Source organism: Malus sylvestris, chromosome 9 (assembly GCF_916048215.2).
Source record: "Malus sylvestris chromosome 9, drMalSylv7.2, whole genome shotgun sequence".
NCBI lineage: Eukaryota > Viridiplantae > Streptophyta > Magnoliopsida > Rosales > Rosaceae > Malus > Malus sylvestris.
Window position 1 is genome coordinate 20,938,203 of NC_062268.1, and position 22,264 is coordinate 20,960,466.

A 22,264-nucleotide genomic window follows, 5' to 3' on the forward strand; every position below is an offset into this window, starting at 1 on the left:
CATGATGCTTCTCTAACACCGGCCACCGGTGCAAATGACATCTCCAAGAACTCAAAACTGGGCCTTGATGGATCTCATATCTCAAATTATTTTGCCTAGTTAGTGTTGGAAATCCCACATCGGGAATTTGACAAAAGAATTTACAATGTGTAATTACCTAATTCCATTCCTCATCACACCGAGGCCTTTTAGGACGAAACCCTACTCCTGCTGGTAACCAGCAAGTGGTTAAGTTAGGAACAATATCAGTGTTGGACCATTAGCCCGTCTCTCTGAAACTTTAATAGTTACTAAAGATAGGGTTCCTTCCCTCATCGATTTCTACGAGGATGAGGCGCCTTGGATCTGACCCTTCTGGACCTTCAGAGTAAAGGGTGGGAAGGTAAGCATTGTACTCTGACAAGTATCGTGAAACAATGTCTTTTACCTGCACAATAGAGCTCTCAAAAAACATCAGTTTCAGGTTATGGAACCCACTGCAGAATCTGCAGACAGTTTATAAGATACAAATATAGATAGAAAGAAGAAAGAATAGTTTTCAATGATATTCATCACAATCAAAGGTATATATACAATCATATATAATCCTATCAGAATAAGGAAAGAATAATTACATCCTAAACTAGGAAACCAAATATGGTAGGAATCCCACAATGGTAGGAATCCTAATACAAGTCAACACTTCCCCTCAAGTTGGTGCATAGATGTTGCACATGCCCAACTTGTCTAGAAACCTCGAGAACTTGTCACTAGAGACAGCCTTAGTGAGAATATATGTTACTTGGTCTTCAGTTCCTATGGGAGGAACCTCAATTACTTTGTTGTCTAGCTTCTCCTTAATAAAGACCTGTCAACCTCTACATGCTTGGTCCTATCATGTTGCACTGGATATCACAAGCAACTTTATTGTCACAAAATAACTTCATCGGCTGACCATGTTTGACCCGCAAATCTTGTAACAGAAACTTAAGCCATAAGATTTCACAAATACCAAGTGCCATGCCTCTAAATTCGGCTTCTGCGCTTGACCTTGATACGACATTCTGCTTCTTACTTCTCCGCATTACTAGATTTCCCCCAACAAAGGTGAAATACCTGGATGTCGAGCACCTATCATCCGTCGATCCTGCCCAATCAACATTTGTATAGCACTCAATTCTGAAATGCACAAGATCCAGCCTATCTCTTGGATTATGCATATATTGACTAACTACACTTAAGGCACGAGCAAGATCCGGCCTAGTGTGGGCCAAATACATTAATCTTCCAACTAACCTTTGGTACCTCCCTTTATCAACCGGTACTTGGTTCTGATCAATACCCAACTTCATTCCTTCAGCCATTGGAGTAGACACTGGCTCACACGTCGTCATACCGGTTTCTTCCAATAGATCAAGAACATATTTCCTTTATGATAGAAATATCCCAAAGTTGCATCTCGACACTTCAATCCCAAGGAAATATTTTAAAGAACCAAGATCTTTCATTTTGAATTCTATGGGAAAATAATCTTTCAAGGCTGCTTGCTCAACGGGATCGTTACCGGTAACCACCATGTCATCCACATATACAATGAGAGCTGTAACATTTCCATTCTAGCGTTTCAGGAATAATGTGTGATCCCAATTGCTCTGCCTATAATCGAATGCCCTCATGGACTTGGTAAATATACCAAACCAGGCTCTCGAAGACTGCTTTAACCCATACAATGATTTCCTGAGCCTGCATACCTTTTGTTTCCGTATGTCCGGATCATTACACCCTGGTGGAAGGTCCATGTAAATCTCCTCAATTAGATCTCCATGGAGGAATGCATTTTTTACATCGAATTGTTGCAAAGACCAATCTAGGTTTGCTGCTAAGGACAGTAGAACACAAACTGTATTGATCTTTATCACTGGTGGGAACGTATCAGTGTAGTCGATGCCATATTTCTATGTATACCCCTTTGCCACCAATCTTGCTTTAAAGCGATATACCTTTGCATTTGTTTTGTATTTCACTGTATAGACCCATTTGCATCCCACAGATTTCTTTCCAACTGGCAAGTCAATTATTTCCCAAGTAACATTCTTCTTCAACGAACTCAATGATTCATTGCATCTTTCCAGCGGGAATCTGCTAAGGCCTTATGCACACTATTAGGAATAGATGCAGTAGATAATTGATATACAAATGACTTATTTAATTCTGACAAGTGACAGGTAGACACATAATTGTTTAGTGGATATCTCACTCTTGAATTCGAATTTGGCTCACTCACGGAATACTTGTGTTTACACATAGGATCTGCCTCATAAGTGGATTTGGGAATACCTCGGTTAATACGCTTTAGAAGGCGACGAAGTGGAGGTGTATCCGGTGTAGAAGGCGATTGGTTATGAGAGTTAACAGAAGACGAGTTCATAACATCGGGAGAAAAATCCTGTGACAATTGTTATGGTTGTTGCTCGGTTCCATCGCAAATAGTGGGCTGCAGCTCATTTTCGAGCCCAAACCCTGTGGGACTCGTGGGCTAGTCTTTCTCCACATTTGTTTGTTGCAGCTCAATGGGCTGATCACTAAAAAATATGGGCTGTTGTTCTTTTCCAAATGTCGTGGACTCCAAATGTGGTGACTGCAATGGCTGCTCTTTATGTAGATCGTTTCTCGCCACGGAAAAGTAATCAAATGTCAAAACTTCATTATTATCTCGGGTCGGAACTTCACTATTTCGGTAACCCCCCCCCCTTAAGGGAGGACGCGGAGGATCCAAAAAAACATTTCATTCTCATGGAAAATCACATCCTGAGTGATAAACATTTTTTTACTTGGAGGATGATAGCAACAATATCCTTTCTGGGTAGTGGCATAACCCAAAAATACGCAACGAATGGCTTGTGGCTCAAGTTTATTATTTCGTTAAGGAAGATGGAGGTGAACAAAAGCAACACACCCCAAGACCCGCGGGGAAAGATTTGGAGTTGGTGGACTGCTAGTCTGAGACATGAGAGCCTGAAATGGCGAATGAAAATTGATCTTACGAGAAGGAAGATGATTAATAAAATAGACCGCAGACGTAAGTGCCTCACCCCAATAATGTAGAGGCAGATGTGCCTGAATGAGCAAAGATTAAACCATTTCTAACAAGTGTCTATTTTTGCGTTCGGCAACCCATTCTGGTGAGGAGTATACATACACGTGGTCTGATGAACAATACCATGCAGTTTGAGGAAGGAACGAAGTTCCATATTAACATATTTGCCTCCATTGTCACTTCTAAGAACATGGATATTCCTGTTATATTACACAACAACCATTTTATGGAACTTTTGAAGGGTCGAACTAACTTCGCTTTTCAACTTTAACAAACTAACCCAAGTCATTCTGGTACAATCGTAAAAGTAACAAACCAGTGAGCACCACTAAGGGTAGCTATTTTCGACAGCCTCCATACATCAGAATGCACAATCATAAAAGGAATGGTACTTTTATTTAAACTGGGAGGAAAGGAAGTTGGATGGCTCTTAGCCATTTTACAAACATCATACTTAAACTGAGAGACATCACTTGTGATCAACAAACTAAGAAATAACTTGTGCAGATAACCAAAGGAATCATGCCCAAGGCGCCGGTGCCACATCCAGATGTCTGACACTTTATTAGTATCCCCTTGAGAATCATCAATGGAAAGAGCTTGAGTCAGTAAGCCAGAACTACTGGTTGTCAACTCCAAGTAATAAAGCTTCCCTCTTCTAATACCATAACCAATCGTCTTCCGTGTTCGGATGTCCTTAAAAACGCAAAAATAGGGCCAAAAAAAACTAAACAGTGTAAAGCAAGGGTTATTTGGGCAACGGATAAAAATTATCATTTAGAGAGGGAACCACAAGAACGGTTTGTGTGGATGTTTTTAGTGATGGAACTTGTTTAGAATCACAAATCATATGTTCAATAGCTCCTGAATCAATTATCCATGTATTATTCATAACAGAAGTAGAAGTACTTAGTGCCTTACCATCACTACCTACCGCATCAATCATGGCAGATACCTTGTCCGCTATCTGGTTCGAATCACCCTTGGTTTCTGCAACGGAAGCTCGAGATTTGTTGCACCGAGGATCACAATTCTTATCCCAATTCTCGGGATATCCAATCAGCTCAAAATAGCGACTCTTGGAGTGTCTTGTCATGCCACAATGTGGGCACTTACCTTGAGGACGATCCCAACTTGTCTGGTTAGGACGAGTCTGTCCTGGCCGGTTTTGGGACCCGTCTCGGTTCGACCAAGAAGATGATCCACGGGCCTTTGCTGCCATGGTAGTGTTGGAATTTAGGATTATTTTGTTATTTGAATTTGGGCTTAGCCCGTTAGTATTAGGGTTTCGTTTTCTTGCTTATTAGGGTTAGGTTAGTTCTCTATATATATGATGTTTTGTAGCTCGTAGAATAATAAGTTAGTCACAATGTAGCCTCTTAGGGTTTTGTAGTTGTTCTGGCATTCTCGTTTGTTTTATAATATTATTATTTTGTTAGTCTTGTTTGTTGCGAACTCTAATATTCAACTTGGTATCAGAGCAGGATAAATCCTTTGGGAATTAATCTGTTTTGGGGTTGATATCGATTTTTTTGCCTATTCAATATCAATTTTGTTGTTTAAAAAAAAAGGTTGAATTTGTTTGCTTGGGAGGAACCCAAAACCCCAGTTCGAGACCACCGCCACACCAGATCGATTCCGCTCATACCCACATCACCACCCACACTTCACTACCTGCCTGAACCTTCCGCTACATCGTCACCCAGCCACCAGTTTTCGTACTAGGTTTGCCTCCATCGTCCGTATGTGAACCATTCCACAATAGGCTATTGTTGCACCCTTCGTCTGCCGCAACCACCATCTCACACCACCAACCACCGGTCTGCCACCGTTCTATCCAACGCCATCTTCATACCCGCATCACTATCCATCTGACATACCCGTATCAAACTCATGGCCGATCATCAAGTTTAATGTGCTTGTTTTGCAGGTATGAAGAAGACCACATAAGGAAAGAGACCTTCGCAAAGAGAACAAAGAAAAAGAAAAAGAAAAAGGAAAAAAATGGAAAAAGGAAATAAAAAAAACAGGGCTTGCTTGCTTGCATTGTCATGTCCACCTAACAGAGCTTGCCTTGTCGTGTCCGCCTAACGGAGCTTGCTTTGTCTTGTCCGCCTAATGAAGCTTGCATCCGCATCTGCTTGTTGGCAACGTGTACCGCCATGAGTTTGACGAGGGGTGTTAGAATTTAGGATTATTTTGTTATTTGAATTTGGGCTTAGCCCGTTAGTATTAGGGTTTCGTTTTCTTGCTTATTAGGGTTAGGTTAGTTCTCTATATATATGATGTTTTGTAGCTCGTAGAATAATAAGTTAGTCACAATGTAGCCTCTTAGGGTTTTGTAGCCGTTCCGGCATTCTCATTTGTTTAATAATATTATTATCTTGTAATCTCGTTCGTTGTGGGTTCACTCTTGTCAATCTCCATCTTCATTGCTTCATTTTGATCGGCTTCTCAACGAACATATGCATAAGAAGCCTGAAGGCCAAGCGGGGGATCCTTCCGCAACATTTCTCCACAAACCTGATCAAATACATCATCGAGACCACTAAGAAACAAATAGACTCCTTGTCTCTTAGTGGATTTTTGAAACACTTTGACGTCGTTTTCACACTCCATGGATACTTTATTAAAGTGATTCAATTCTTGGAAAATCTCAGTTAGCTCGCCGAAATAGGTAGCCAAAGGTCGGCCATTCTGACAAAGACATGATGCTTTCTGATTCAACGAATAAATTCTAGTCTCGTCATTCTCATCAAAGTAGGCCACCTTAAGAGAGTTGCGAATTTCCTTCGAAGTAGACAACCAAATGTACCGTTTCATAATATCTGGCTTCATTGAAGACAAAAGCCAACTCTTAATTTTTTAGGATCATCTTCATTAGGTTCCTTAATAGACCCACGAAGATATCCCATCTTCTTCCTTCCGACAATATGGATTTGAATGAGAGGAGCCTATAAATCATAGTTCTTCTCATCCAATACCATAGCAATATTAAAGCTTGAATTCTCTAATTGCCCCATAATTGGAGCAGCCGCTGGAACAATCCTAGAATCGGCCCCTTTTTCTACAGTCATCAGTCTTGCTATCAGTCTAACCTAAAACTTGCAACGCTGTGATGGGAATTTAGAACACGGTAACAGACTGACAAGGCAGCGTTGTGGTGGGAATCTGGAACGATGTGGACGAACTGATAGAACGGGGCAGCAACAACTCTCAGTTGCTTGCTACAATTGATCAGGGACATGGGCAACAACTCTAAGTTGCTCGCTGCAATTGATCAGGGACACGGCAAATACAAACCCAGTTAGGGTTTAGTGTTTTTTACACGTCCCGACCCAGATATTCCCCGAATACCAGGATAGACACGTGCTGGCCGACACCAGAGGGTGACGAAAGCCATTAATTGATACAAAAGCTAAAGAAATAAATACGGGTTATGAATTTAAAAAAAAAACAATGAATTAACAATTTAGGAACGTGTTCAAAGCATATAACTAAACCTAGTCACTAACAAGAATTAAGATAAGATTGAATGAACAAAGGAGTGGGTCCTACCCCGAGAGGACTCGGAGATGTCGCTGCGGAAGTACCTTGATGCCGGGATTGTATGCCTTGATTCAAATTCCTGAATGGGGGCGCAAAACAAAGGTGAGTGGACCAAGCTTGTATATATACATAGTACAAAAACAGTTATGAACATACTAAGCCCCACAGTTTATATAATGAAAACTACTAGCATAATAAGTGATAGCTTTTCTGAAACCTCTAGCATGCCATAAAACAATTCATATATCTATCTGCAAATCAATCTCAGAAAATCATATCAGAAATCATATTAGAAATCGTATCAAGAAGCATAACACAAGTTGTGCTGCTAGTGAGTGCACTGAATAATAATACTCCCGGCCCAATGCCTGCACCTCAGTCTCTGTGCCCGTAGCCAGAGATATCTCCTTCCCGACCCAATGCTTGTCTCCGTGTCCCTCAGCCTTTCGCTAGGGATTATTTCTCCTGGCCTCAATGCCAACACCAGATCCTCACCCCAGGCGGCATAGTGTTCACTAGGTACGCACAAAACATAATTCATCTCTAAAATACAACTTCGTAGCATAAATTCATCGATCCTATCGTCATCGATCAGATAGTCTACCAGAATGAGGGTTCTTTAGAAAATACAATATAATGAAAATAGTTCAAAATATATATAATCAATCATAATTAAATCATCATGCTTCCTGTAAAATATTCCTCAAATCAATAATTCTGCAAGGCATGCTATTAAATTATGCAATTCTATAAATAAAACATGCAATTTTTGAAGGTGGTCCACTCACAGATACTCTGAAGCAGCAGAACTATGCGGAAAAAGATTAAGGAAGTCTCCACTAGCAACTTCACCTAAGCACGAAAATGTACAATTTAATAAACTACCCAAAAGATAGAATTTTAGGAAATGGAAATGGGTTTTTCGGTTTGGGTAGGTTAGGAACAAGAGGTGGTTTGGGCTTGAGCCCAAACCCATGCTTACACACACTGCACACACATACACAGCCCAAAAGTTTTACAAACAGGGCCGGGCTTTAAGCCCAACCCGTGTACACACACACTCCTGCACATGCATAGTATGCACATGCACACACACAAAACCACACACACTCACGGCCCACACATACCACCAGCACACTCACAAGCACTGCACACTTAACATGCACACACACACACACTCACTGTACATGGCCTGCATAATATACCTATCCCTGCAATATCAACCCAACTCTCTCACAGTACACACACACTGAGCACAGCAACGCATACATACATGTGCACACATTCACAGTACATACATATATATACACTCACAAACACGCATGTACATACATCCATACAACCCACACACATACGGACGTACACACACACACTTACACGGGCCTGCACTACATCACACACACACAGGGCATACTGCTGCATGCATGGCATGCAGATATATGCACACATACACACACGCTGCACTCAACAACACACATACACACACACTGTCAAAAAGAACAACAGGTAAATAATTACCTGGGTTCGAAATCAAAGGTGTCCGTGCACCCATAGCAACAAACTTGCCGGAGTTCGTCCTTCTTCTCTTGCCGAAAACTGGAAAATAAAGATTGAGGTGCATGCAGGGGTTAGGACTTGAATAAGGGATTCAAACCTCCTCCCAGTTATCACAGAGACAAATAGGAAGAGATCAGATGCACTAAGATACCCACCAACTCAGAATTCGACGGCATTTTGCCGGAGTTCGTCGTCGGAATCGATTTCGATATACCAGTTTCGACAGAGGGTAAAACCCTCGAGTTTTTCACATGAAATCTTCGTCACAGATCAAAAATAGCAAGAATAACCCAGAAATTTGAAAGAAGAACACGAGTCTCACCTGGGTTCGGGTTTTTGAGCTTTGAAGTTCACGGCTTCAATGGCAGAACAACCTACCACACACCGATGTCACATGCAATGCTATGGTTGGGTTCCTTAAGCTTTAGGGATTAAGATTTCATAATTTGTTGGTTTGATTTACAATTTGAATAGGGAAAATGGTGAGGGCTCGCGGAGCTCTAGAGAGAGAGAGAATAACAGAAAAAAAGAGAGAGATTCTGAGATTGGGAGTAGGGCTGGGCACGGGCCGGGCCGGGCCCAAATTTGGAGGAACCGGACCTACCCGTTTAAAAATGTAACGGGCCGGTTAGAGAGATTTTGAATTTAGGAACCGAACCTAACCCGGCCTGTTTTAAACGGGCTGGTTCGGGACAGGCCTACGGGTCCAATTACTCTTTTTTTTTTTTTTCTGGGTCTGACATTGGGCTGCTTTTTTTTATTACCAACAACACATTCACATTTACAAGGCCAAATACAATAGGACAACGAAACCAAGCCCAGCATAAAAAGCCCTAACACCTTCATCCTCTGCCTCTGCATCCTCCGCCACTGCTGCCATTAGAAGGACAACCAAACTCGAACCAGTGGCCTGAAATCAAGCCAAATCGAGCTCCCAAAGCGGATAAAAAGACGACTTCAACAAGTCTTGCAAGATCCTTCACAGCATGATTTTCCAAAATTCAGTAAAGCAAGTAAATTCTTATTCTTTCATTAAAAAAAAAACTCTTGACAAATCAAACCCACAAAGAATTGATACTTGGATGCTCAAAACCCTAACTGAGAATCAACAATTAGATAACTAACTGAACAAAGCTGTTGCACACATAGCAATTCAAAGAAGAACCTCTACACACGTGTTATACTTGATCCCCATCTAAAATCATTAAACCCAGATCGTAAAATAATCAGAATTCGCTAGAAAAACCATAACCATTATCATATATGAGAAAAAGCAATAAAATTGAAATCCCAAATTAAAAAAATCGAAAAACCGTAGCTCGAAAATTCAATTTTTCAACTGGATAACATGCAATTCAAATAAAAATTAAAACTCTCTATCTGGGTTCCTTTCAATTCTACCCAACAATACTGAAATGCGAAATTAGGCATACTTATTAGCTGTTGTAGCTGCTGAACCGCTTAGATTATGGTGGTGTTTTCGACGGCGATGATGGGTGGTCACGATTGGGAAAAGAGTCAGGAGACGACGGCGATAGTGGTGTTGTGGGAGAGGAGATTGAGAATCGAGAGGGAGGACTCTAGGAGAGAGAGATCGAGAGGGAAGACCCTGGGAGAAAGAGATCGTGAGGGAAGACTCTGGGAGAGAAAGATCGAGAGGGAGGACTCGGGAGAATCGACGAATGGAGAAGGATGACTTTGGGAGAAAGAGATCGATAGGGAAGACTGAAAGAGAGATAGAGATCGGCAGGGAGGGACTCGGGAGGACTCGGGAGAATCTTCCAGAAAGCTGAGATGTGTGTGCATTTGTGAGATTTGAGTGTGTGTGAGAGAGATATTTGAGAGTGTGTGAGGTTTGCAAACGGTTCGGGTCGGTGGCCTGCGACTTCAAAAAATTAGAACCGGCCTGCCCCTTTGTTTACTTGGACCCGCCCCGCCCCACCCCGTTTTGTATCTAAAAGAATACGGACCCGCCCCGAACCGCCAATACCCGCCCCTACACGCGGGTCCAGGACCCGTTTACCCACCCCTAATTGGGAGTGTTTCGGGAAGAGAGGGAAGAAGGGAGAGATCTGAGAGCTGCCACATGGCAGTTTAAGAGAAACAACATTTCTAGATCAAAGGTTAGGATTAAAAGAGAATAAGGGACTAAAGTGAGAGAAAACAAATATGTTCTAGGGGAAAAATAGAAATAGAATGGAAATATGGGGGTGGGGTTTAACAGTTTTCCTTTTTCTTTTCTTTTTTTCTAACTTGGCTCTGGTGCCAAGAAGAAAGAATGGTGCCAAGAAGAAATAATGTTTTGTAATGATATATTATATTCATCACAATCAAAGGTATATATACAATCATATACAATCCTATCCGAATAAGGAAAGAATAATTACATCCTAAACTAGGAAACCAAATATGGTAGGAATCACTAGGAAACCAAATATGGTAGGAATCCTACAATTGTAGGAATCCTATACAAGTCAACATAGAGTAGTTACCTCATCATCAGACATTTCGGGCTTCCCTGCCTCTCTCATGGCAATCTTAGCCTGCAAGTTCAGTGAACCATTTATAAATTACACAGTGACAATGACAAAAGTACTTAAAGAACAAAGAGACTGTATTTTTGTTGCAGGATGATGTAAACATGAAAGCCAACCTGCAAACACCACTGGTAGACACAGCTCGGATCCTTGATCTTGATAATTATCCATGCTTTGATGAACTTGTACCATGCATAATACGCTTCAAGATTTTTATTCACCGTCCCCAGCTGTTTAATGGAAATTAACATTTGAGATCCAACTGTGTTTAGTAGGATGAAAAACACCGATGAAGTTTGTACACAGCACAAGTAATATCAACAAAGCCTAACAAAAGATGTATATCCTGTCCTCTAACCTGTGGATCTACTGCTTTGACAACCTCCTCGGGAAGGGGTTTGAAACCAAGCATCCAACCTTCAAACAGAACAGCCTACATGACAAGCCAAATCCCAATCAATTGCAAGGTGAAAATAATATTTTAGAGTTTTCTATACAAAACCGACGAATGCCACCAAACTGATTACCTTTGGATTTGACCTACTGATTTCACATCCAAACCCTATTAATACTTATAGAAAACATTTCAACATAACGTTTATTCGACCTTGATTCTTGATACATTTAAACATCTATTTCATATAATTACGTAGCTACATGGGCCATACGGTATCAACATCCTGAATTGGCATTAACCTAAGCCCATTGATTGCAACATATAACAGAAAATCCTCATACAGACTTACTGTAAGTGGTCCCTCAACCTCTGGCCACATTGAAGGATTGGCTCTGTCACCCTTTCCATTGTAAGCAGACTGCAACCAAAACAAGTTGAAGAGTCACTTTGAACTACTGGTTTAGGGGAAATAATGAACACAGAAAGCAATTTTCTCGGTTGTGCACCTTATCATATCGGCATAGCTTCATTTTCATACCTGAACAATTTTTGGTGTGCATAATTATAAAATAGGCATGCTTTTGTAGCAGATGAAAATGAATGATGGAGAATCACCTTCTTTACTGAATTCAGTCAGAGCAGACAATGTTTCAACAGAGAATGGAAGGTCGTGACTGCCTGCTGTTCCGCGTAACTACAAGCGACAAGAAACAGAAGAACAAGATGTTATTGCTAAGAAAGTATTTTCAAATTTCTTATGAGTTAGTCAACTATCAGTTGAATTACTTGGAAAGGAATTGATTGCTACCTCTAAAAGCTCATTTCCTGGATTTTCTTCTCTTAGTTTAGCTTACATAAAGTACAATATCCAATCAAAAAACAAAAATATAAAGAATAATGCGACGTAACCCCCCACCCCCTCTTTTCTTTCTTCAAAGATACCTGACCCTCTGCTGCCAAATAAAAGTTATCAATGGATATTGAGGCAGACTTCCTGAGCTTTGAACAAACAGTAAGCAAACGCAAATTCTTTTATTTTTCATGAATCATCTGAAGTATCAGTTGCTCAAAGCTAACCTGCCCATGACTTTGAAAAGATAATCAAGAGAAAAGACAAGTGTAGTCTTTCCACAACCTTGTGGTGCACTGAAACCAATCTGCGTCATAGATAAAAAAATCAGCATTGTACGATGAAACAAAACAGAAAAGATAAAGAATGGTAGCAATGTCTCTTCAAAAATGCAATCATTATTGAGGAGACAGATATACCTTGTCCCAAAATTATGCCAATAGAACTAGACCCAATACAGAATCTTAGAGTACACAAATAGGCAAAGGATAATTTGAGTAGAAGGTGATGTTCCACTAGAGGAGGAATATCATCTCCATCTTTGTACAAGGATCTATGCTGAGAATTCTGATCATTACACCGAAAAAAGATCGGAATATAGTAGTGATATAACCTAACTTTCTGAGGCTCATTCAGATACAATTCAATGAGCTGAAACAGCCGGCACAGGTGCAACCCATGTGTTAACCACTTGTCAATGGACTTCGCCACTGCTTCTGGGGTCAGACCCAATTTGTCTATCAACATACCTGAGCATATAAATTTAAAAAGGTCTTACACAGAAGAAACTTCTGCAGGCTTTGTAGGAAACACAAAATACAATGGACCCTCTCCACATTCACTGCCGGCAGAATTTTTGTGATGCATGGAATTGTCTTGCATCCAGGAACATCCACTGCCTGCAAGAAAAATCCTAGAAATAGAAAGAGGTGAAGAGCATACATCATATTCAGACTATTCAGCTTGATCCATTACTATTACTAAAAATAATTTACATTGCAAGTCTTTCTGCCAACCTATATCCATATGCTATTAATCTTTAACGAATAAAAGTTTATTCTCCTTCCAATTTTGTTAAATTAAAGGAAAATAATATCCATGTAAACCAAAATAATAAAAAATAGATTCAGAATTTACTACTAAAAAAAGATAGCGCGCGGCCATAATGTAAATTATTAAGCTGTAGAACTAGTACTGCAGTAACACTAGTTAATTCTGCCAAATCAGCTATTCAACATACAAGCAAACGATAGAATTATGACAGTTATTTAGCTTGAATAAGAAAAGTGCAGTCATATCTGAGTAAGCATAAAGAAAATCATGCAAAAGTCAGTAACTAACACATACACCTTTGTTTGGTTAGTTGAATAGTAGTTTCATGCAAACTGGTTCCTCTCCTTCTTTCAAAAGGGGCCAAATTATCACTTAAATCCGAGGAAGAGACGGAACTTATTAGGAGGACGACTTACTTTCAACAACGGAAGATACATAATATTTTAAAAGGGAAACTTGACAAAAAAAAATAGAGAAATGAGGAGGCAATACAAGGTTCTAAGTGCAACTAGTTAAACCAGCTCGCTAGCCGTTAAAATCCACAAAGAGATAAGAGCAAGAACTACGTTCGCAACTCTAAAGAATCCATCCACAGATACAAAGTCTTTAAAAATCATATGAGCACATAGTGAACAAAATTGAAGGAATCCATCCATAGTACAGCTTTAAAAATACTGCCTGATCAAACACAGTACACTAAAATGCCAATATCGTATTAGTTGGAATCTTATTTGGACTCTACAAATCATGATAAGGAATTGTCACATTATAATTATAATCAGTTAGAGTTAATTATTAGGTTAACTTCTTTTAAAGTAGGACCGTAAGGCAAACATGTTGAATTTATGGAAAGCCCCATGTCTATAAGGATTGAGTAGTGCTTTCAGTTACCAACTGTTGTCCATAATAGGTGGAAGACAGTTTGGATCAGCATCTATATATGGAATGGTCCCTGCTCAAGAGGAAATGGTTCTATACAGAAACTAGTCATATTCTAGTGAGAACATAAGGTCCCCATTGAGTAAAAGATTCTTCCTTATTCACTATTTCACGACTTTATCACACATACAGCAACCAAAGGTGAGAAGTTATTTATTTCTTTCTATCAAATGCATTTGAATTGAATTGATAACTAAACTCTTGTTCAGATACATGTATGTGGATTGTGATTTAGGGTTCTTGCTAATTGTATAGTTCCAACAGTATTGTGTTCGAAACTAGGCAAAGATTTTCACTGGTGTTGGCTTGCATGCTAATTTTCTTCAGTAACCATAGGTTTTATTCCAAAAATACCCCAATTTTGTGAACTTTGTCATTTCAAAACTTGATTGGTTAGGGCTCAAAATTCTTGCTCCCATTGTGAAAACACTATGTACTTGTTAATCATTCAACATTGCCTCTAAATAACTATGTACTAGTTAATCAATGATTAATTATCCAAACAAAAGCTGGAAAAAAGAATTACTGCAAGAATCTTTACATTTAGCTCTTAATTTGAGAAATTAACAAAGGAAAATCCTACATTCAATTGCAAAACATGTAAATTTTAGGTTACAGGAATCAAATGAAATTAAATGTGGAAACAGAAAAATTACTAGACTTTGAGAAATGGGTGGGAATTGTAGAGAGCTTGGTTGTTGAGTTTGATCTATTTGGTTCATAGGGTGAAGCGGCAACAGAGTTGCGATAAGAATGTAATTTATTATTAGCATTTGACTTATTAGTAGTATTAGCATTTGACTTATTGGTGGAACTGGAAGCATAGAGAGATGGTGTAGGCAGCCATGGCTGAGATAACATGTTCATAGCCGCCATTTCATCGCTCTCTTTCTCTCCTCTCTCTCTCGACCCTGTTTTCTAACAAGTGGTAATAGAGAAGCGGAAGCGGGCAAGAATTTTAGATAGGATTGATAGACTTTGAGTGATATGATGTAATTCAATTTTCTTCATTATCTGATGATATACTCCATCATTTACCGTAATGCATGTCGTCACCGTCACCTTATTATGACCAAAGATACCAACTTTAATATCACCATCTTGCCAACAATCACCATGTAACATCTTCGAACCGGAGCGTCAGTAGGCCTTCTTTGCACATATCCAAACCCCTTTTGTGTACGTGTTGGTGCTTCACCGCCCAACATTCTGTGCCATACAGCATCACCGGCCTTATTGTCGTCCTATAAAATTTTCCCTTGAGCTTTAGTAGCCTACGACGGTCACACAACACGCCGGATGCAATCTTCCACTTCATCCATCCAGATTCTATGGTTGAGATCTCCATCTAATTCTTCGCTCTTTTGCAAGATATAGATCCTAGGTAGCGAAAACGGTCGCTCTTTGGTATTTCCTGATCTCCGATCCTCACCCCTAACTCATTTTGGCCTTCATTTGCACTGAACTTGCACTCCATATATTCTGTCTTTGATCGGCTTAGGCGAAGACCTTTAGATTCCAACACTTCTCTCCAAAGGTTAAGCTTCACATTTACCCCTCCTGAGTTTCATCTATCAACACTATATCGTTTGCGAAAAGCATACACCAAGGAATATCATCTTGAATATGTCATGTTAACTCATCCATTACCAACGCAAAAACGTAATGACTTAAGGATTGTTGATGCACAAAATCAGTGAGGACTTTGGTACAACAGAAAGTATTAAGTTTGTGATCTTCGCTAGATTGCTCTGGTCATTAGTGTGGATAAGTATGTAAATGGATAGAGATATGAAAGCAAACACAAGATGTACGTGGTTCACCTAGATTGGCTACGTCCACGGAGTAGAGGAGTTCTCATTAATTGTGAAGGGTTTACGTAAGTACATAGGTTCAAGCTCTCATTTAGTAAGTACAAGTGAATGATATAGTACAAATGACATATGTTCAAGCTCTCGTCTTCACTTGCCTTATCTGTCTCATAGGTAGATGTGGCATCTTCTCTGGAAGTACGCTTCCTCCATCCAGGGGTGGTATCTTTAACTGGTGGAGATGCACAAGGTAATGTATCAATTTCACTTGAAGCTTACTTGTAGTTTCAGGCTTGGTCAAGCGCGATACAAACCATGTAGTGGGAGTCCCCCAAGTCGCCGAGCTAGGGGATCTGCTGAAAAAGGTGACAGACAAGGTAAGCAATCAGAGCTCCAAGCAATCAGTCCCAGATCAGAAGTTTGATTTCGAGTTCCGACTGATTGTTCTCATTCTCCCTATCTTGCAGGCAGCATGAAGGATAAAGAGAAGAAAAGGAGAATAGATGATATGAGATACTTTTGCTTTTAAAGAAGTAACTTTCCACAGGCTTATTCTTGAACTGGGATGGAGGATTGTCTAGTTTCCTCCAGAGTATAAGGCCGACTGAAGAATTTGAGGGTCAAAACAAGTCCATCAAATCTAGAGTACGTTCGACCCTGCTGATATGGGATACTTTTGCTGTTGACAAAGTAGTGGATGTATCGGCACATGTTCTGTTACGCTTGTCTCCACATGCTTCCTTGTATCCTTCTCACTTTCCCTATCTGTTCCTCAGGCAGATGTGGTATCTTCCCTGGAAGCATAAGATGTTGAAGATGAGTACTCGAGAGCAATGCCAGGTAAGTAATCAGGTAAGGGGTTCCAGGCAGTCAGTTCCTGACTAGAAGCTTGATTCCAAGTGCTGACTGATTGCTCTCTTTCTCCTTGTCTTGCAGGTAAGAACAAGGCCAAAGGAAAAGACAGGGAAAAAGCATGATATGGGATACTCTTGCTTTTAACCCTGATGATATGAGATATTCTTGCTCTGGTGTAGCTTGTTTGCAGAGGTATTATCGGAGGGAAAGAAAACTGAGTATTTCGAGAGGCTTCGTTGGGAGTGCCCTCTCAAATATGAGGAAGGGTTGAGCATTTTTGCAGGTCTGCCTGTCCGTTGAGGATGGAGGTCGACATATATAGGAGTTTCCCTAACAACAAGTAGTAATGCTATTCCTTTACCCTGCTTGGTCATAGCACGATAGTAGGAGCTGCCAGCTTCACGTGTGTCAGAGCAATTTGAAAAAGTGGTCTGTGGTATCGGGAAAGCTGATGTTGCGTGTGAAGATTACAGACAAGCTTTATCCAAGGAGATCTGGCTCTCGAAGTTGAGAAAGCGATGCCTCTTCGGTTTTCGTACAAGCAATCCTGTCGGGGATCTGGCTCTCGAGATTCGGAGGACAGTGCCTCTTCGATTTTTGACAGAGCAATCCTGTTGGGAGTCTGGCTCTCGAGATTCAGAGAGCGGTGTCTTTTCGATTTTTGAGAAAGTAATCATGTTAGGAGTCTGACTCTCGAGATTCGGAGGACGGTGCCTCTTCGATTTTGGAGCAAGCAATCTTGGTGGGAGTGTTTTCTCGAATGTAAGTAAAGGTTGGGCATGTTTGCTAGTCTACCTTGCCACGGAGCACAGAGGTTGACACACAGGGACTTTCCAATTATCCAGCAACGGTGCTGTTCCTTTACCCTTGTGGGTAATAATATGGTAGCTAGACCTTCAAAAGTTATGTGTCTAAACTTTGTTAGTACTGTTTCTTTGCTATTCTTTTACCCTTCTTGGTCATAGCGATGTAGTGGGAGCTGCAAGCTTCACGTGTCTAAACTTTGTCAGAGATCTTTAGCAAAGTTATCTGTGGTACCCATGAGCTGATGGTGCGTGTGGAAAGTGGATGATTGAACAGTAAGATTCACGTGCTTTCTACTTCACCAGAAATCTTTAACAGAATGCCCGTAATTTCAGCAAAGCTGAGTGTGCATGTGACAGGTGCTGACAAGGCTGAAAAAAGCAGGTGCCTCTTCGATTTCTGAGATCGGCCCTTGTGGTTTCTGAGCAGCCCAGCTTTTGAGAAAGCAAGTGCCTCTTCGATTTCTAAGATCGGCCTTCGTGGTCTTTGAGCAGCCCAGCTTTTGAAAAAGCAAACGCCTTTTCGATTTCTGAGATCGACCCTCGTGGTCTCTGAGCAGCCCAGCTTTTGAGAAAGCAAATGCCTCTTCGATTTCTGGGCAGGCACCTCTTCGATTTCTGAAGCTCCGTCGAGTGCAGATTTTTATAGAGACAGGCATTAAGTTCCAAAGCACACTTGAATCCTCACCAGTAGAAGCTCCCTTCTTGCACTTCTAAGATCTTGATTTGTCCGACCTCTTCCCTCTTCAACACCTTTGAAAATGTCTGGCCCATCCGACCGTCGTTTTGACTTGAACCTTGTTGAAAAGGCAACCACGCCTTCTCCACACAACATATGGCGCCCATCCTTCTTATCTCCTACTGGTCCTTTTACCGTTGGGGATTCCGTGATGAAGAATGATATGACTGCTGCGGTGGTGGCTAGGAACCTTCTCACTCCCAAAGATAACAGACTACTTTCCAAACGGTCTAATGAGTTGGCTGTTAAGGATTCTCTGGCTCTAAGTGTTCAGTGTGCAGGTTCAGTGTCTAATATGGCCCAGTGCCTATTTGCTCAAACCCGCCAAGTTGAATCATTGGCGGCTGAAGTGATGAGTCTCAAACAGGAGATTAGAGGGCTCAAGCATGAGAATAAACAGTTGCACCGGCTCGCACATGACTATGCTACAAACATGAAGAGGAAGCTTGACCAGATGAAGGAATCTGATGGTCAGGTTTTACTTGATCATCAGCAGTTTATGGGTTTGTTCCAAAGGCATTTATTGCCTTCGTCTTTTGGGCTGTACCACGTAATGAAGCTCCAAATGATCAACCTTTGATGCCTCCTCCTTCTAGGGTTCTGTCCAGTACTGAAGCTCCGAATGATCCCCCTCCGGTGTCTTCTCTTTCTGGGGCTCTACCGACTGCTGAGACTTCTTCTAAGCAACCTTTGTGAAGGCTCCCTCTTGTTTGTTTATTTTGACTCATGTATATGTACATATTTGTAACTTATCGGAGATATTAATAAATAATCTTTGCTTCATTTCAATGTATTGTGTTAAATACACCAAAGTCTTCTTCACTGAATGGGGTCGGCTATATGAATCTTAGAACGCCATTGTGCTCGATCCTGTATCATGTCCTCCGTTAGATCCAAATACTCTAAGTCTTTTCTTAGAGTCTATTCCAAAGTTTTCCTAGGTCTTCCTCTACCCCTTCGGCCCTGAACCTCTGTCCTGTAGTCGCATCTTCTAACCGGAGCGTCAGTAAGCCTTCTTTGCACATGTCCAAACCACCGTAACCGATTTTCTCTCAATTTTCCTACAATTTCGGCTACTCTTACTTTACCTCGGATATCCTCATTCCTAATCTTATCCTTTCTCGTGTGCCCACACATCCAACGAAGCATCCTCATCTCCGCTACACCCATTCTGTGTACGTGTTGATGCTTCACCGCCCAACATTCTGTGCCATACAGCATCGTCGGCCTTATTGCCATCCTATAAAATTTTCCCTTGAGCTTTAGTGGCATACGGCGATCACACAACACGCCGGATGCACTCTTCCACTTCATCCATCCAGCTTGTATTCTATGGTTGAGATCTTCATCTAATTCTTCGTTCTTTTGCAAGATAGATCCTAAGTAGCGAAAACGATCGCTCTTTGGTATTTCCTGATCTCCGATCCTCACCCCTAACTCATTTTGGCCTCCATTTGCACTGAACTTGCACTCCATATATTCTGTCTTTGATCGGCTTAGGCGAAGACCTTTAGATTCCAACACTTCTCTCCAAAGGTTAAGCTTCGCATTTACCCCTTCCTGAGTTTCATCTATCAACACTATATCGTCTGCGAAAAGCATACACCAAGGAATACCATCTTGAATATGTCCTGTTAACTCATCCATTACCAACACAAAAAGGTAAGGACTTAAGGATGAGCCTTGATGTAATCCTACAGTTATGGGAAAGCTTTCGGTTTGTCCTTCATGAGTTCTTACGGCACTCTTTGCTCCTTCATACATATCCTTTATAGCTTGGATATATGCTACTCGTACTCATTTCTTCTCTAAAATCCTCCAAAGAATGTCTCTTGGGACCCTATCATACGCTTTTTCCAAATCTATAAAGACCATGTGTAAATCCTTTTTCCCATCTCTATATCTTTCCATCAATCTTCGTAAGAGATAAATTGCCTCCATGGTTGAGCGCCCTGGCATGAACCCGAATTGGTTGTCCGAAACCCGTGTCTCTTGCCTCAATCTATGCTCAATGACTCTTTCCCAGAGCTTCATTGTATGACTCATTAGCTTAATACCCCTATAGTTCATGCAATTTTGTACGTCGCCCTTATTCTTGTAGATAGGCACCAAAGTGCTCTTTCGCCACTCAGTTGGCATCTTCTTCGTTTTCAAAATCCTATTGAAAAGGTCAGTGAGCCATGCTATACCTGTCTCTCCCAAGACTTTCCACACTTCGATCGGTATATCGTCTGGGCCCACTGCTTTTCTATGTTTCATCTTCTTCAAAGCTACAACCACTTCTTCCTTCCTGATTCGACGATAAAAGGAGTAGTTTCTACACTCTTCTGAGTTACTCAACTCCCTTAAAGAAGTACTCCTTTCATGTCCTTCATTGAAAAGATTATGAAAATAACCTCTCCATCTGTTTTTGACCACATTTTCTGTAGCAAGAACCTTTCCATCCTCATCCTTGATGCACCTCACTTGGTTTAGGTCCCTTGTCTTCTTTTCCCTTGCTCTAGCTAGTTTATAGATATCCAACTCGCCTTCTTTGGTATCTAGTCGCTTATACATGTCGTCATAAGCCGTTAATTTAGCTTCTCTCACAACTTTCTTTGCCTCTTGCTTCGCTCTTCTATACCTTTCACCATTTTCATCGGTCCTGTCCTTGTATAAGGCTTTACAACATTCCTTCTTAGCCTTCACCTTTGTTTGTACCTCCTCATTCCACCACCAAGATTCCTTTTGGTGTGGGGCAAAGCCCTTGGACTCTCCTAATACCTCTTTTGCTACTTTTCGGATACAACTAGCCATGGAATCCCACATTTGGCTAGCTTCCCCCTCTTTATCCCACCCACACTGGGTGATTACTTTCTCTTTGAAAATGGCTTGTTTTTCTCCTTTTAGATTCCACCATCTAGTCCTTGGGCACTTCCAAGTCTTGTTCTTTTTTCTCACTCTTTTGATATGTACATCCATCACCAACAAGCGATGTTGATTAACCAAGCTCTCTCCCGGTATAACTTTGCAATCCTTACAAGTTATACGATCCCCTTTCCTCATTAGAAGGAAATCTATTTATGTTTTTGACGACCCACTCTTGTAGGTGATCACATGTTCTTCTCTCTTCTTAAAGAAGGTGTTGGCTAAGAAGAGATCATATGCCATTGCAAAATCCAAGATAGCTTCCCCATCCTTGTTTCTCTCCCCAAAACCATGGCCACCATGAAAGCCTCCATAGTTGCCTGTCTCCCTGCCCACGTGTCCATTTAAATCTCCTCCTATAAATAACTTCTCCGTTTGGGCAATTCCTTGCACCAAGTCTCCAAGGTTTTCCCAAAATTTCTCCTTCGAACTCATATCCAACCCTACTTGAGGTGCGTACGCACTAATCACATTGATGAGTTCTTGTCCTATTACAATCTTGATTGCCATGATTCTATCTCCTACCCTCTTGACATCTACAACATCTTGTGTCAAGGTCTTGTCCACGATGATGCCAACACCGTTTCTCATTCTATTTGTGCCCGAATACCAAAGTTTAAACCCTGAATTTTCTAGATCCTTTGCCTTAAGACCAACCCACTTAGTTTCTTGTAGGCACATAATATTTATCCTTCTCCTCATCATAACTTCCACTACTTCCATAGATTTTCCCGATAAGGTTCCTATATTCCACGTTCCTAAACGCATTCTACTCTCTTGAACTCTACCCTTCTGTCCTAGCTTCTTCACCCTCTCCCGTCCAATAGGATCAACGTACTTCTTTTGTGTGTCCTGTGTAAAGTTGATAGGAGCATGTGCTCCCAAACAACTTTGAGTGGAGTCGTTCGAAAAGAAGTTTCTATGGCTCCCTTGCTCATTTAACACTGCATCCAGGTGCCGATGGAGATACAGCGACCCTTACTCACTTATCACTGTGCTCGGGCCACACAGCGCGCCACTTACGGGTGACGCCCTAGCTTTAGCGCGATTTCGTTCTGGATTCATTTTCATAAGGGTTCGACGTAACTGTGGAGTGCCGGCTGTCGACTACCTGACGCCCTCCCCCTCCTCCTTTACCCGGGCTTGGGACCAACAATGTAAGATAAACTTACACAGGCGGAGTTACATTCG

The 22,264-nt window shown here is 41.1% G+C and overlaps 1 pseudogene; it reads right to left on the reverse strand.

Annotated features, from left to right (window-relative positions):
• Nucleotides 1–259: 259 nt before the first annotated feature.
• LOC126583785 (D-glycerate 3-kinase, chloroplastic-like) lies at nucleotides 260–14,834 on the reverse strand (annotated as a pseudogene).
• Nucleotides 14,835–22,264: the final 7,430 nt, after the last annotated feature.